Source organism: Orcinus orca, chromosome 4 (assembly GCF_937001465.1).
Source record: "Orcinus orca chromosome 4, mOrcOrc1.1, whole genome shotgun sequence".
NCBI classification, from domain to species: Eukaryota; Metazoa; Chordata; class Mammalia; order Artiodactyla; family Delphinidae; genus Orcinus; species Orcinus orca.
In genome coordinates, this window is record NC_064562.1 from 51,004,142 (window position 1) to 51,019,635 (window position 15,494).

At 39.6% G+C, this 15,494-nt stretch overlaps 1 protein-coding gene across 1 annotated transcript in view; it reads left to right on the top strand.

The window, feature by feature from the left end:
- Positions 1 to 15,494, top strand: part of LOC101280361 (cytochrome c oxidase assembly protein COX18, mitochondrial) — a 90,056-nt gene that overhangs the window by 40,702 nt on the left and 33,860 nt on the right. The window contains exon 8 of the transcript XR_007477306.1: positions 13,485 to 13,643. The gene's annotated coding sequence lies outside the window, so the exon portion shown is untranslated. The remainder of the gene's footprint in view (positions 1 to 13,484; positions 13,644 to 15,494) is intronic.

A 15,494-nucleotide genomic window follows, 5' to 3' on the forward strand; every position in this document is an offset into this window, starting at 1 on the left:
TTCAAGAGTTGTGTATGCAAATCAATTGTAGGAGTGCCCCCCTATGATCATCTTAGCCCTAGTGGTGGGTAGGAAGAGCATGAGGCGCCTGGATTTCCAGGCCAGTCACCTTTGACCAAGTGCACCTAGCCCCAGTGTGCTGTAGAAATATTATAATTCTCTATGCCTACCATGATGTGAAAATTGGGAAGCACATCAAGTTACCTATCCAAGGTGACAAGCCTCAGATAGGGCCCAATTAGAGATCGAAACCGAGGTCTGTATGACACTAGAGCTCATTTTCTTTCCACTATACCTCACTGTCTTTGAAGATCTGAGAAGCGATGGCTCAGAAATGTCAAGTCCTTCAGATGGAAGCAGAGGGAGGCAGTAGAAGATGGCTAATTCTGTAACATGGGTTTCAGACAGAAGATGTAGATTTGAACACTTCAGCACCTCTAGGGCTGGTACATGATGTACACTAGCATGAGGTTAAGATTGAGAGCGCTGTTGTCAGCCTGCCAGGATTTAAAACCAGACTCCATCACTTACTGGCTGTTTGACTTTGGGAAAATTACTCCGCTTCTCTGTGCTTCAGGCTTTTCATTTGCAAAATAAAGAATAATTTATTGAATGATTCAACAAATATTTGCTGAGAGACTTCTATGTGTTAGGCACTGTTTTAGGGTCTGAAAATGCAGCAGTGAATAAAGTACTTGATCTTTGAGTTTATCTTACTTGGAGTTCTTCAGCTTCTTGGGTGAATAGATTAATTTTTTCCTCAACTTTATTAAGATATAATTGAATATAACATTGTGTAATTTTAAGATGTACAATACAATGTGTTGATTTGATAAACTTATATATGACAATGTGGTCACCATGGTAGCATTAGCTAACACCTCCATTACATCACATAATTACCATTTCTTTTTTGTGGTGACAACATTTAAGATCTATTCTCTTAGCAACTTTAAAGTGTATAGTACAGTATTATATTACACTTATGGTACAATATGTATAAGTGATATCCATATATGTGACATCATGCAGTATTTGTCTTTCTCTCTCTGACTTATTTCACTTAGCTAATGTCCTCAAGGACTATCCATGTGTTCACAAATGCCAGGATTTTCTTTCTCATGACTGAATAATATTTTATTGCATATATGTAAATACCATATCTTCTTTAACCATTCATCCATTGATAGACACTTAGGTTGCTTCCATAGCTTGGCTATTGTAAACAATGTTGCAATGAACATGAGGGTTCATATATCTCTTTGGAATCTTGTTTTTATTTCCTTTGGATATACTCAGAAGAGGGATTGCTAGATCGTATGGTAGTTCTTTTTTTAATTTTTTGAGGAAGCTCCATACTGTTTTCCATAGTGTCTGTGCCAATTTACATTCCTGTCAACAGTGTGTGTTTTGTTTTCTCCACATCCTCAACAATACTTGTTATCTCTTGTCTTTTTGATGATATCCATTCTAACACATGTGAGGTAATATTTTACTGTGGTTTTGATTTGCATTGCCCTGATGATTATTGATGGTGAGCATCTTTACAGGTATCTGTTAGTCATTTGTATGTGTTCTTTGGAAAAATGTTTAGTTTCTCTACTCATTTTTATTTGTTATTTATTTATTTATTTTTGGCTGTGTTGGGTCTTTGCTGTGCACGGGCTTTCTCTAATTGCGGTGAGTGGGGGCTACTCTTCGTTGCGGCGCAGGGGCTTCTCATTGTGGTGGCTTCTCTTGTTGCAGAGCACAGGCTCTAGGCGCGCGGGCTTCAGTAGTTGTGGCATGTGGGCTCAGTAGTCATGGCTTGTGAGCTCTAGAGCTCAGGCTCAGTAGTTGTGGTGCACGGGCTTAGTTGCTCCGTGGCATGTGGGATCTTCCTGGGCCCTGGCTCGCAGAATTGCATTGGCAGGCAGATTCTTAACCACTGCGCCACCAGGGAAGCCCCATCTACTCATTTTTAAATTGGATTTTTTTGATGTTATTGATTTGTATAAATTCTTTACATATTTTGGTTATTAACCCCTTATCTGATATATGGATTGCAAATATTTTCTCCTGTTTCATAGATTGCCTTTTCCTTTTGTTGATTGTTTCTTTTGCTGTGCAGAAGCTTTTTAGTGTGAAGTAGTCCCACATGTTTATTTTTGCTCTTGTTACTTGTGTTTTTTGTGTCGTATTAAAAAAAATCATTGCAAAGAGCTATGTCAAGGAGCTTTTCCCCTATGTTTTCTTCTAGGAGTTTTACAGTTTCAGGTCTTACATTTATGTTTTTAACCCATTTTGAGTTAATTTTGGGGTTATAAGGTAGAGGTCCAATTTCTTTTTTTTTTGTAAGTGGTTATCCAGTTTTCCCAACAACATTTATTGGAGAAACTTTTTTTTTTCCATATGAGTGAGTGTTCTTTGGCTCCCTTGTCAAATATTAGTCGACTGTTAGATGAATTTTTTATATCATATTTGCTAAGTTGTTAAGTTGTTGTGCTAAGTTGTGCTTAGCAACAATGTGCTAAGTTGTTGGCCACTATTTATTCACACTTTTTTTCTGCCACTTCCTCTTTATTCTCTCCTTCTGTGACTTCCACTGTGCATATATTTGATAGCTTGGTGGTTTTCCACAGGTATCTGAGGCTCTGTTCATTTTCTTCATTCCTTTTTCTTTCTGTTTCTTGCCTAGTTAATCTCAATTGACCTGTTTTCTGATTCTTTCTTCTGCCAGTTCTGTTATGAAAAAGCAGCAGAGAGTAATGTTGGAGTGGGCACTACTTTAGCTAGAGTACATATGGAAGGCCTCTGAGGAGGTGACATTTGAGTTGAGACTTGGTCATGGTTAAAGAACTGTTTCCTAAAGATGGTGGGTTGTTCTCAGACTGAATTGTAGACTCTGCTTCCATAAGTTGGAGCAGGGGATTGATCCTTCCCTGAGGATCTCCATAGATGAATGCATTTGATGGAAATTTCTGTGTTCCTACTTGAGCTCTCCAGATATGCAATACAAATAAATGTTGTAGTTCTGAGGGCTTTATTTTTTTTAAATAACTCATTGCCAGTTGTTCTAAAACACCTTGCATTTGCAAAGGAACCTTTATTATTTAGACAGGCTTGAATTTTCTTCATGGAGAAGTGGGAGGACTTAATTACAGTTTCAACACACATTGGCATGCTTGGAGCAATTCAGAAGGAAGTCAAAGAATTTTGAGAATTTAAGCCAAGGTGCTTATTCCATCTTAATAATGTTGTGACTTGATGTTTATTTACCCCTAAATATTCTCATAAGTATCAGGTAATTGGGCTCTATTCTATGTCCTGAAGGCCAATATTCCTGAACTTGGTGAAACCAACTGAAAAAATGAATTCCAAAAATGGAATCTCTCCATGGAAAATGTGTTGCTTCCAGCCCTTGGTATTTTCACCTAAGGCCTTTTGGCACCTGTTCTCTGGCCAGCTGAAACAAGCATGCTGTGCTACATAAAGGCAGTTTCTATGGAAACCTGAACCCGAAAGATATTGGGGCTTTGAAGATCAAGGCAACACCCTGAATTGCTTGGAGAGCCCAGTGAAAGTTTCAGAACTTTATTGTTCTCCACAGAAAACATTACAGCTAAGACTTTAAAATGTTTTCTTCTCCAGGTTCATTAGAGATATGTGTACAAGATAGAAGTTTCTAGTTTGCTTGTGAATTTATCTGTTCTAATTATTTTACCAGCTATTTTACAACATGTATCTCTGCCATAAAGAAAATTATCATCTTCCATTTTCCCTTCTTATCTTTATTTTAATAAATATGTGAAGCCGTAAGACACAAAGAATATGCTGAGCTTGTAAATTTGGAAGCAGATAATGATTCCTCCTTTTCATAACTCATGGATAACCTATTCAGTATATCATTTCTTTCACACACCTTAAAAAATATGTACAAATGACCACATTGCCAGATGCACACACAGCTGAATTGCAGTTGTGCCTGTAAAGCTTCTTTTTTTTAATTAATTAATTTATTTTTGGCTGTGTTTGGTCTTCATTGCTGTGTGCTGGCGGCGAGCGGGGGCCACTCTTTGCTGCGGTGCGCGGTCCTCTCACTGCGGTGACTTCTCCCGCTGCAGAGCACGGGCTCTAGGCACGTGGGCTTCAGTAGTTGTGGCACACGGGCTCAGTAATTGTGGCTCTCGGGCTCTAGAGCTCAGGCCCAGCAGTTGTGGCGCACAGGCCTAGCTGCTCCGAGGCATGTGGGATCCTCCCAGGCCAGGGCTCCAACCCGCGTCCCCTGCATTGGCAGGCGGACTCTCAACCACTGCGCCACCAGGGAAGCCCTGAAGCTTTTGACTTACAGTAGTGTTCCCTCACATAAGTGTAATCTTTAAACTGATTCCTTGTTTAGTACTTATAACACAAACCCTGTTATCACAACCTTAGCAGAAATTAAAGTACAAGAAAATATTTTCCCATGAATGTGTCTTCCCAAGAGTACATTTTGTGTTTATTTTAGGCATGTTTAGACATGTTTCTTCAAGTTCCTATTTTATAAAAGCTCTGATGAATAACAGTGCTGCATATTCTTCCTGGTTGTTGGATATTGTCAAGAAAAAATATCTGAATTTACATTTATCTGTGGGCATTTGTATTCTTGATTTCAAGGGCCATTGTAGAGTTGGCTAGATATGTTATGATTAGTTATTCAAATGCATCATATTCACCATGAAGTAATGAAATGAAGACTAGGTATGTTACACCAGATTTACAATTAATCTGTACACATGAAATATGGAGAAAGGGAATGGTACAATTTAACCTTTCATGACCTTTACCTCTCAGAGATGTCCAGAACCAAAGTAGTAAAGCTACCTTGACTGTATTTACTGGAGTCTAGTTTTTTCAACATTCCTGTAGGGAGAAGTTGCTTTTTTCCACCTTGCAGAAACATTCCTTCTCTGTTCCTTCTCTTTGGGACAGTTCCACTTTGTCCCAGCTCCATTTCCAGGCAAGTTCTACATGTTTCCTTTACTTCTCACTCTTGCTTTTATCCTTCATCGTAGAGAATCAGTTGCCCATTTGCCAGAATCTTCTCTCATTATAACTCTACTTTTTCCTTCCCCTACCACGAAGTAAGGACATTTGACTCAGCATTGTGGTATACCTTTATCTGGAATTTTAACTTCTCTCTATGTAAAGCATTATATTTCAATAGTGAGCTATAACTAGGGTTTAAATCAAACTGGCAAACAGTCTGTCATTTAATACACGGAATCATAGGATGAAAAGGTATAGAAGGGACTTTTGGAGAGTGTTTATCAGTATTTTGCCTTAATTTTCCAATAAGGGATTTCTAACACAGAGAAAAAGGACCCTATTCACCAGATGTCTGGAGGTATAGAGATAGTTCCCCTCAGAATGAGCATAATATGTCTTTGATCCTGCAACTTTGAAACTGACTCCAAGTTATATCTTTACTTATTTTCTAATAAATGTTCTAAATTACTTACCAATGAGTACAGTGGTCCCTATTTATCTTTCCCCTTTATGTAGCACTTAGTACATGTCCAATATAAAATATGTAGACTGGACAATTATATCCTATAGTAAATGAGTGAAGTGACACCATGAAATGTAAGGAGATTTGCTTACAATCACCGTGGTAGAATCAGCAGAGAATTCAGGGCCAGTGACTTCCAGCCCAGTGGGTTTCCCATCAATCTCTGACAGATGTTTCAGCCTGATGTCTTTTCCACATGGGTTCCTGGAAACTAGGGCTTCTGGAAGTTAGGAAAATCTGGAACATGACTGACCCCATTTAACCTGGTTTCTGTGCTATTTAAGTAAACCTAGAAAACTGCTCTAAGAGTAATGTACCTCTACATATGCCTCTGACAGGGGCTCAAAGGGGGAGTTGTGAGGATGTGTGTGTGTGTGTGTGTGTGTGTGTATGAGACAGTGGATAAATGAGGGGTGAGTGGTAGTAGTGGGAGCAGTGGTGGGTAGCTTTCAACAGTAGATCGTCATATTTTCCCATTTCCTGAAACCACAGCTGTTTCCTGAAGCCCATTAGTCCGGTTTAGGCTTCAGGCGGCTGGAGGAAAGCATTATTTAGTGAGTGCTGTAGAAGTTGATTCTTGTGGAACCCATGAGAGTCAGATCTTGCTGTTGTGAAAATTTTCATAGGATTTTGAATTTTCAGAGACATTTTGTACTTTGCTTGTGAGCTTGATATAGTCTCGTTCTCTGTCTCCCAGATAAAATCCATGGATAAAAAGAACTTCATCTCTTCCCTATGGAAGATACAAAATATATTTGAGGGACTGAATGGATAAATCTTTGTAAATGATCATTACTCAAATTTACATTGCCATTTTCATGAAAAAGGGGGAAATTTTGCTATTTTAAACTAAATTGAAGAGTAGAGGAAGGTAATACTATGTCCATTGAAAGACTATAACAGAAATAAAATGTACATACTCTAATCAGTCAAGCAGAAATAAGAGAAAACCTGTGTTACTTCCTCTCATTGGTGAGATTAGAAAATTCTGACTCCTCTCTTTGGTCAGGTGAACTATTCCTGGTTATTAAGTGAATGCATTCACCAAACAGTCACTTCACAGGACACCTTCTTGGTGCCAGCCACTCAGGTGAAAGTCGGAAATACAAAAATGACGAAGGTCATTTGAGTCCCAAGTTTCTTACAGTCCAGTGGAAAGACAACCACATGAATAATTAACCAGAGTATAATTAACGAATTTTATGCTAGTGATATAAACCAGAAGAGGGATTGTGTTGATATTATCTTGGGATGTTAAGGAGGGTTTCACTGAGAAGATAAGTTGAAATGCAAGGACGTATAAACATTTTTTTCCAGTCATAGAAGGGGAAAAGGCATTGTAGAAGGAGGAAAGCAAAGGCCAGGCAATGGATGGATGTGGGAAAGTGCCATGTGTGATCTCTTGGGAAAATGAAAGGAGACAAGGTAAGTGCAGGTCAGATTGAGAAGGGCGTTCATGGTATGGCATGCCCACGTGGACATGGGAGCCAACCCAACTTTCAACCAAGAAATCGCTGACTGGATAAGGGCTCTTTGAAATGACATCTCTGATAGGAGCTCATAGAATTGATTGGGTGGTGGGTGGTATGAGAAGATGGGAGAGAAGGAGTGCCATCTAACTCTGTAAGTCCTTTCTTCATACAGATTCAAAAAAATGTTGGTAAAAATACAGCCAGGTTTCAGAAAAGCTAATTACATCTCTGATTGGTGGCCAAGGCAACAGTAAATACAGATAAAAAGAAGTTGCATGCAATGAGAAAACGAAGGGTAGTTCCAGGAATTGTGTGAGGAAAGAATAAAAAGCTCTTTAAAAGGAGACATTCAGAAAGCAATTTGTCTGACGTTGTAGGGATGTTGGAAGCAGTTAAAATATTATCTTTAGCCCAGTAGAGAGGAATGAGAGAGCACAGAGAAGGAATATCCATATTATGTATTTATTTATTTATTCCACATGATTTAATTTAAATGAAAAAATATCTTGATAAGAAACTTAAAAAAAATACACATACCCCCTGCCCCCACACACTCACACTCCTCAACTGCCAGCATCCTGCACCAGAATGGTACATTTGTTAAACTGATGAACCTACATTGAAGTCTTATTAGCACCCAAAGCCCATATTACAGTTTAGTCTTGGTGTTGTATCTTCTATGGGTTTGGACAAATGTGTGATGTCATGTATCCACCATTATAGTGTCTTACGGAATAGTTTCACTGCCCTAAAAATCCTCTGCACTTTTTAAAACATTTTAGTAATTACATTTTTAAAGAAACATGTGATATACATGTTACATGTATATAAAAGATTAGAATTAAATTCAACAGCATGTTTTAAGAGTGCTGACTGTGTCTTACAGATTCAGATTTCCTGCTTGCTCACAGGGTGTACTACCATCCTTTCCTGTCATCTGGCCTTTTACTAGATTACTCCAGGCCCACTGGGCATGTTTCATTTCATCATTAGACCTAAATAATGGTGAAATAAGATTACTTGTGTCAGGAGACAGTTCCTTTTTTCATGAAAATTTACAATAAAATATGTGGGTGAAGAGGCTTCACTTAACTCCACCCAGGAGCAGTGAAATAAACATGTGAGGGACGTCTACATATTTCAACATGTCCATATTCCTGTTGGAAGAGGACAGTCATTTAGAGCCCCAGGTGCTCATATCACCCATACTTTCAGACCCTGCAGCAGTAGTGTGAATAAGTTAAGAAATTCCAGCACAACCAACTGCAGCAAAGCAGCTGCAGTAGGGTGGTGTGTGTGTTTGGTTATGAATGGGAGAAAAAGTAATTTTCATAGCATTCTTTAAATAGGAGTTCTAGTTCTGTCTGAAGATAGATGGACAATTGTAGGATTATAGATAAGATAGACCAAGTTCATGGATAGTTTTGGAAAATGAAAAGCTGATGTTTTAATAAAATCCAAAATTGGAGTATTAAAAAAGAGGAAAATGATTTGTGGGATGAAAGAATAATTCTAAGGATGCTTTTTCTTTTGTCCATTACCCCCACTTTCCTGTGAATTAAATGTGAGCACAGTTTTCTTCTTAAGAACATTGGAATGCCACCTTTTGAAATAATTTCCATTTTCTTATGGCATTTAAATAACATGTTTTGGATATGCTTGAGAATGCAGGAAAGATTTGATTATATGGAAATTTATATCCAGGTATAAATCCAGTATGTTTACGTCCTTTGATTTTTGAAGCTGGTGGTGAGAGGGAGCACAGCATGTGGTGAATATGTGGATAGAGACGTGAAAAGATTTTTTTTTCTTTTAATATATTTATTTATTTATTTATTTTTGACTGCGTTGGGTCTTCGTTGCTGCGCATGGGCTTTCTCTAGTTACAGCGAGCAGGGGATACTCTCCGTTGTGGTGCACGGGTTTCTCATTGTGGTGGCTTCTCTTGTGGAGGAGCACAGGCTCTAGGCACGCGGGCTTCAGTAGTTGTGGCCCACGGGCTCTGTAGTTGTGGCTTGTGGGTTCTAGAGCACAGGCTCAGTAGTTGTGGCGCACGGGCTTTGTTGCTCCGCAGCATGTAGGATCTTCCCAAACCAGGGCTCGAACCCGTGTGCCCTGAATTGGCAGGCGGATTCTTAACCACTGCCCCACCAGGGAAGTCTCGAAAGGATTTCTTGGTCTGATGTGAGGCCAGTTTCTCCACTCCTCACCTTCCCCCACCATTTCTAGAGTTGTCTAGAATCCATCATAAATATGACTCCAGTGAAGCATGCAGATCTCTCTTCTTCAGAGTATTGTTCACGGTGTCAATACGTATTCCATCCCTGAGATGCTTTTGTGTAAATAAGAAGTACTACTTTATCAAAATCAATATATGCAAGGGTGTAAACTAGATATCAAACCTTCAGATTTTCTTCATGACATATTACCAGTGCTAACTCTAGTTTATTATTTATGTAGCAAAACCATGTAGGAGTATGTGTGAGCGGCAGTAGACAAGGGTGGAGGAATCTTCCTGCTCACATCAAAGATGTTAGGATATCAGGGACTGTTATCAAAATTCCTTTTTGCAGAGGGTTCTCTAAGGCTTCTGGGAAAAGCCAACTAAGTGGCCTACTGACTAACAGCAGCGAAGAGACTCATTGAATTGGACACTTGTGCTGTGTGTATCTTTCTGAATATATGATATACTTAACAAAATTTACATTAAGAAAGAGTGGGAAGAGTATTTAGGGATTAACAGGTACCCAGGCCACTGGCATTAGGGCATTTAAACAGTAAAGAGAGACAGATACTGACTGCTGGTTTCTGGTGAAAATATCACCTCTAGGTAGGAAATTCACCTGAGGATAGCTGACAACTGGGCCTAAAACTTGGAATACGGTTTGATTGTTATGGGGGAGAGATGTTTTTGAGAATGTCAGTTAAAAAACATTCTCCAGTGTAGCTATGGGGGAATGTGTCCCACGTTCCATCAGGGAGGGGACCATAAAAATTGAACTAGCAATCTGTACTTTAGTTGTCAAACAAATACTTGTACACTTGCAGGTGGATGCTTGTGTGATGGAAAGAGAAATTCATCAAAGGTGAGATATGAGAATTTGTTAAAAAGTGGGCCAGCAGTGGTACAAGCAAGTCTGCTGGAAGAAAGAATGGAAGTAACAGTAGCAGTAACAGAATTGGTTGGAGACTATAATCCAAGGAGAAAATGACCTCTGACCCCTCCAGGACTCAGTGAGACAGGGAAGTGTTAGGGATTTCGAATATCAGAGCTTACTATTCAAACACAACTAAGATTCTTACGTATTCACTTGATTGTCCCTATAACTTCCTCCTTCCTATGCTAGCCCTCCTCTTATAAGTGACCTGGAGAAACAGGGGTATATTCTAATTGCCATTTTAATTGTCATCATATCTTGATTGTTTCCTAAACTGGAATGATTTCAGGAAATAAGCTTTATATTTTAAATTAAAATAGCTACAGTGTGCAGGGTGGACTTTATTTAAAATATGTGTATGTGTAAGTGTAAATATATAAGTATATTTAATCCTATCTTGTGGCAGTACTTAATTCACACATAGATAATAAGCAACTGATTTATTTAGGGCATTGTGCTAAGTGTCGAGTAGGGTACCAAGAAGTTAAGACCCAGTCTCAGCTCTCAAATTTAGTGAGAGAACTGATAAACTATTAATCTGTTTCCAGGTTTTCAGTTCTAGGACTGAGAGGTGGTTTGTGTGATGAATTATTCAAGATAGGCTAACTGCTGTAAAAACAAAACAACTCCTACACTGAGCAGTTTACATGTCATACATTTTTGCAGTTCATTAGGGGTGAAGGGTCTAGTCCACGCAGTAATTTAGAGCCCTAGGTTCCTTCTTTTCCATGCCTCTATATCATGTAAGGTATTGGAGTCCTCCTTTGGATTCTCTGCATCTGGGCTTCAGTTAGGGGCCAGGCCTGGAAGATTTGTTTAGGCACTACATCTGGAGGTGGGTGAATGTCACTTTTGCTACATTCTAATGGCCACATAACCCACTGACTAAAAGGTGGTCTGAGAACTGAAGTCTTTCTGTGTTCACAGAGGGAAACAAAGTGGAGTCTCAGTGATATATAGCATAGTCTGTGCCATTGGAAGGAATCTCTCAGGCTGACCTTTTCTAATTTCTGGGAGCTTAAATGGAATTTGCTCATCAGTCATTAAATTTCCCACCTTTTAGTAGGAAATGGAAGCATGGAAGACAATGAACACTTATCAATTGCCTACTATATACATATATGATCTCAATTGGCCCTCAAACAATCTACTTCAATGGGTATGATTCTAGATAACATATGTAGTTGCTGAGGCTGGGAGAGGTTAGGCAGCTTGCTCGAAGACACTTAAGAGATTGATGGAATAAGTGTAGGTCCATATGTTTGTTTCCAAGGCATTTACTCTTTCATTATCTCTGAAGTAGGAAGTTGGGCTCAGGATGAACAAATATTTGTTGGATGAATGAAAAGATAAAAGAATTAAGTTATGCAAAAAGATAAAAGTAAGCAGTTCAGAAAATAATTCAAGAAACATTTATGGAGTTTAATAATGAAAAAAAAGAAAAAAGTAAAATATGTGTGCTTAGAATGATAAGAAATAGGTGCTCAGCACTTAGCTGTAGTCCCACTCTGAACCTAGGGAACAGTTATTAGTTCTTTTGTTTTTGAACCATTCATTCATTCAACAACCATTTACTGAAAGCCAACCACGTATACATAAGATACAGGGATACAGAAGACATAGTTCTTTCCCTCATGAAGCAAGCTTACACACACGGGATATGAATAACCATTCTTTTTTTTTTTTTTATTCATTCATTCATTTACTTTTGGCTGCGTTGGGTCTCGTTGCTACGTGCGGTCTTTCTCTAGTTGCCGTGAGTCGGGGCTACTCTTTGTTGCAGTGCACGGGCTTCTCATTGTGGTGGCTTCTCTTGTTGCAGAGCACAGGCTCTAGGCGCGCGGGCTTCAGTAGTTGTGGCACGTGGGCTCAATAGTTGTGGCTCGCAGGCTGCAGAGCACAGGCTCAGTAGTTGTGGCTCACGGGCTTTGTTGCTCCGCAGTGTGTGGGATCTTCCCAGACCAGGGATCGAACCCGTGTATCCAGCATTGGCAGGTGGATCCTTAACCACCGCACCTCCAGGGAAGTCCCTGAATAACCACTCTTTTTTTTTTTTTTTTTTTTTGCTGTACGGGGACCTCTCACTGTTGTGGCCTCTCCTGTTGCGGAGCACAGGCTCCAGACGCGCGGGCTCAGCGGCCGTGGCTCATGGCCCTAGCCGCTCCGCGGCATGTGGGATCTTCCCGGACTGGGGCACGAACCCGTGTCCACTGCATCGGCAGGCAGACTCTCAACCACTGCGCCACCAGGGAAGCCCATGAATAACCACTCTTGTATAGCTTTCTTTGGATTTGGGCAGCCCTTTCTCTGCATGCTGTAGTTGAACCTGCCGAATGATAGTTTTGTTCTCTCCAGGCAGAGGAAGAACTCCTTCTAAAGCAGGGAAGAGGAAGTACAGTAATAAGAAAATTGTTTCTTATTACTGAAGCCTTCCAACCACCAGTCTGCTTTTCTAGAAATTGTTGTATGGCTTTTCCCAGACACAGAGGGGAGCTCAACATTTAACTGTAGTATCCGAAAGCTTCTTTGGAGCAGTGTGGTTAAATAGGTTCTTAAAGGTTGAGGACCTTTTCAGCTCTGCAAAATCAGCCTCCATCATGCTTATGTGTATCCTTCTTAACTAAATGTGGTGATTTTGCACTTCCTAAATTGATCTGTCATAGAAAGATCCCAACATCTGGGGATATGAAGAGGAAATGTCAAGTGACGGGCAAGACTTTTTGACTAATTCTGCAGCTAGTGAGTCCCTGAGTGAAAACCCTGCAAGTAAAATACAGCATTATAAAAGAATCATGATTATTTCTTTAAAAAGAAGATTCTAATTATAATTTTAACACATATTGAGGTGCTAAAGTAATCTATAATGCAATTATTTTTAAGTCAGATTAAGTTAAATATATTCAAAAGCTAATGTAGATAACCTCTCTCGATATATACCATCTCTTTCTGAAGTTCTCTGATGTCAGTTTAGAAAAGCACCTTTCTCCTGTTGAAGTGTTAATCAGATGTACTTAATTTTTCTGTCACTTGAAAAAAGTATTAAATCACATCAATATTTCTTGAATTTTTCCTTCCAGATTACTCACTTTGATCTTTTTATATGGTTAAATTAAATTTGCTTTTTCAAGTATTCAACAGTATATCATCCAGTATTTTCTATGTATCAGGCCCTGTACTAGGTGATTAGGAATAATCTGTGAACCAGCTGGAAAAAGTCCCCGTCTTTGACCTTGGCTCTAGCAGAGGGAGATGGACAATAAACACTAACTAACAAATTATGTGGTAAACGCTAACTGTAACAAATTATGTGGTTTATGTTTTTAGGGTAGGTCTCCTTGAGAAGGTGACTTTAGAGTGAAAACTTGAAGATGAGGGAGCAACCCTGTGTACACCTTGAGGAAGAGACTTCCAGACAGCAGGAGCGCTCTTTGCAAAGGCCCTGAGGCAGGAGCATGCTTGGCATATTTGAGGAACAGTGAGGAGGTGAGTGCCTGGAGCAGAGAGGAGGGGAGGGGAGCTCAGAGTGGTAAAGTGGGCCAGATGGCGGGGGTGGGGGGGGGCGGTGTAGGCCACTGTAAAGATCTAGGCTTTTATTCTGAAGGGAATACGGAACAGGTTTTTGACCATCGTGGGAACATGATCTTTCCCTCTGTCTTCCTCTGTTCTAATGCTCCTTTGCTGTTGGACATTTTTGTAATATTTATAATGGTGTTATTAGTAGTCTAATCATGAATAAATTCAGATTTTTATCTGTTATCTGTTGCCTACAGAATGCAAAATCAGATACTGCTACAGCTTAGTTATGTCAACAGACAATTTTCTTTGTCGATTCCAAGTGGTCAGGAGATTTCTCCATTCTGTTGGCTGACTGCTTGTGACCCAGTCGGTCCAAATATCAGCCTGGTTGTACATTTACAGAGTGCAGATTTTAGTAACCAATCTTGCAGTGAAGCAATATTTACATATTTTATAACTTACCTGATTCTACTTCTTCTAGATGGATCTCTGAACATTTACATTTTAATAAACTTCCCCAGATGAAAGCTTTCTCCATGTACGCAATGACTCCCTTATGTGTTTGAAAATACGAGGAAGCTTATATTTTATAGTTTACACCCACTACCCTGCTGTGATTGAAGGGTGGTACCCTTCACATGCTATGACAGAGTGTTCTGTATTTTCCAGTTAGGTTCGGAAGGTGTTTTTAGGTCTTGCCCCAGGCCCATAGCCTGGAGAGGTTGTTGTCCAGGTTGCCCAGGTCACCTCGGTAATGGCTAGGTAGTAATGTGTGTGAACTCATGGAGTGATGTGCTTCTGATTTCAAGCACTGGGTCCACCTGAGGAGAAAAGTTGTGATTATTGAAGAGTCTTCACACAGATTTGCCAGCTTCATACTGTTTCACATAGAAACCTTGAGAGTGGAATAAGATGTATCTGAGTTTGATCATCATTGCATATAAAAAGTGTAAGCAATCTTTAAAATTCCTAGAAGATAGCATAGGATAATAAGTTTAAGATCCCCTTTTTTTTTTGGTCCCAAATATGTTTTTAACACTCAGGCCTTTCTCCTTTGTGTCAGCTCTCTTAGAAAACAACCAACCATTACTTTTCAGAGTCAGTAATTTAAATTGCATACTCTTCTCAAACCAATTTCTGTCAACATTAAATTGCTTCCTTCAGCCCAAGAAAAAGAATGCTTTAGTACACAAATATTTTAGGACTCAAAATAATCTTTTTGAAATGTGAAATATCATTAGCAAATGAAAGGCAGGATAACCATAATCATTAGCACTACTTTAATTAGCTATTATTTGTATTTGCTGTTTTGTACTATATTGAAGAATTACAGCTATTTCATGGTCATTCTTCATTTTCATTCAAAGCTTGAATATTGAAAGAATCATTAAAATGCCTTCTTAAGGGCTTCCCTGGTGGCGCAGTGGTTGAGAGTCCGCCTGCCGATGCAGGGGACACGGGTTCGTGCCCCGGTCCGGGAAGATCCCACATGCCACGGAGCGGCTGTGCCCGTGAGCCGTGGCCGCTGAGCCTGCGCGTTCGGAGCCTGTTGCTCCGCAACGGGAGAGGCCACAGCGGTGAGAGAGGCCCGCGTACTGCAAAACAAAACAAAAAAATGCCTTCTTAATTTCTTTGCCAATTTATAGACATCATGACTCATATTTAAAAGTTCACCGCTTTGTTTATGAAATTTAGATTTGTTTACATATCTGAGACTTCCAAACCAGTGAAGTACCACGCTCAGCTGGAACTTAGCACTCCTCATTTTCCGTTCAATAAGTTTACGATCTTGATGTAGGGAAAGGTTTCTTAAACAAC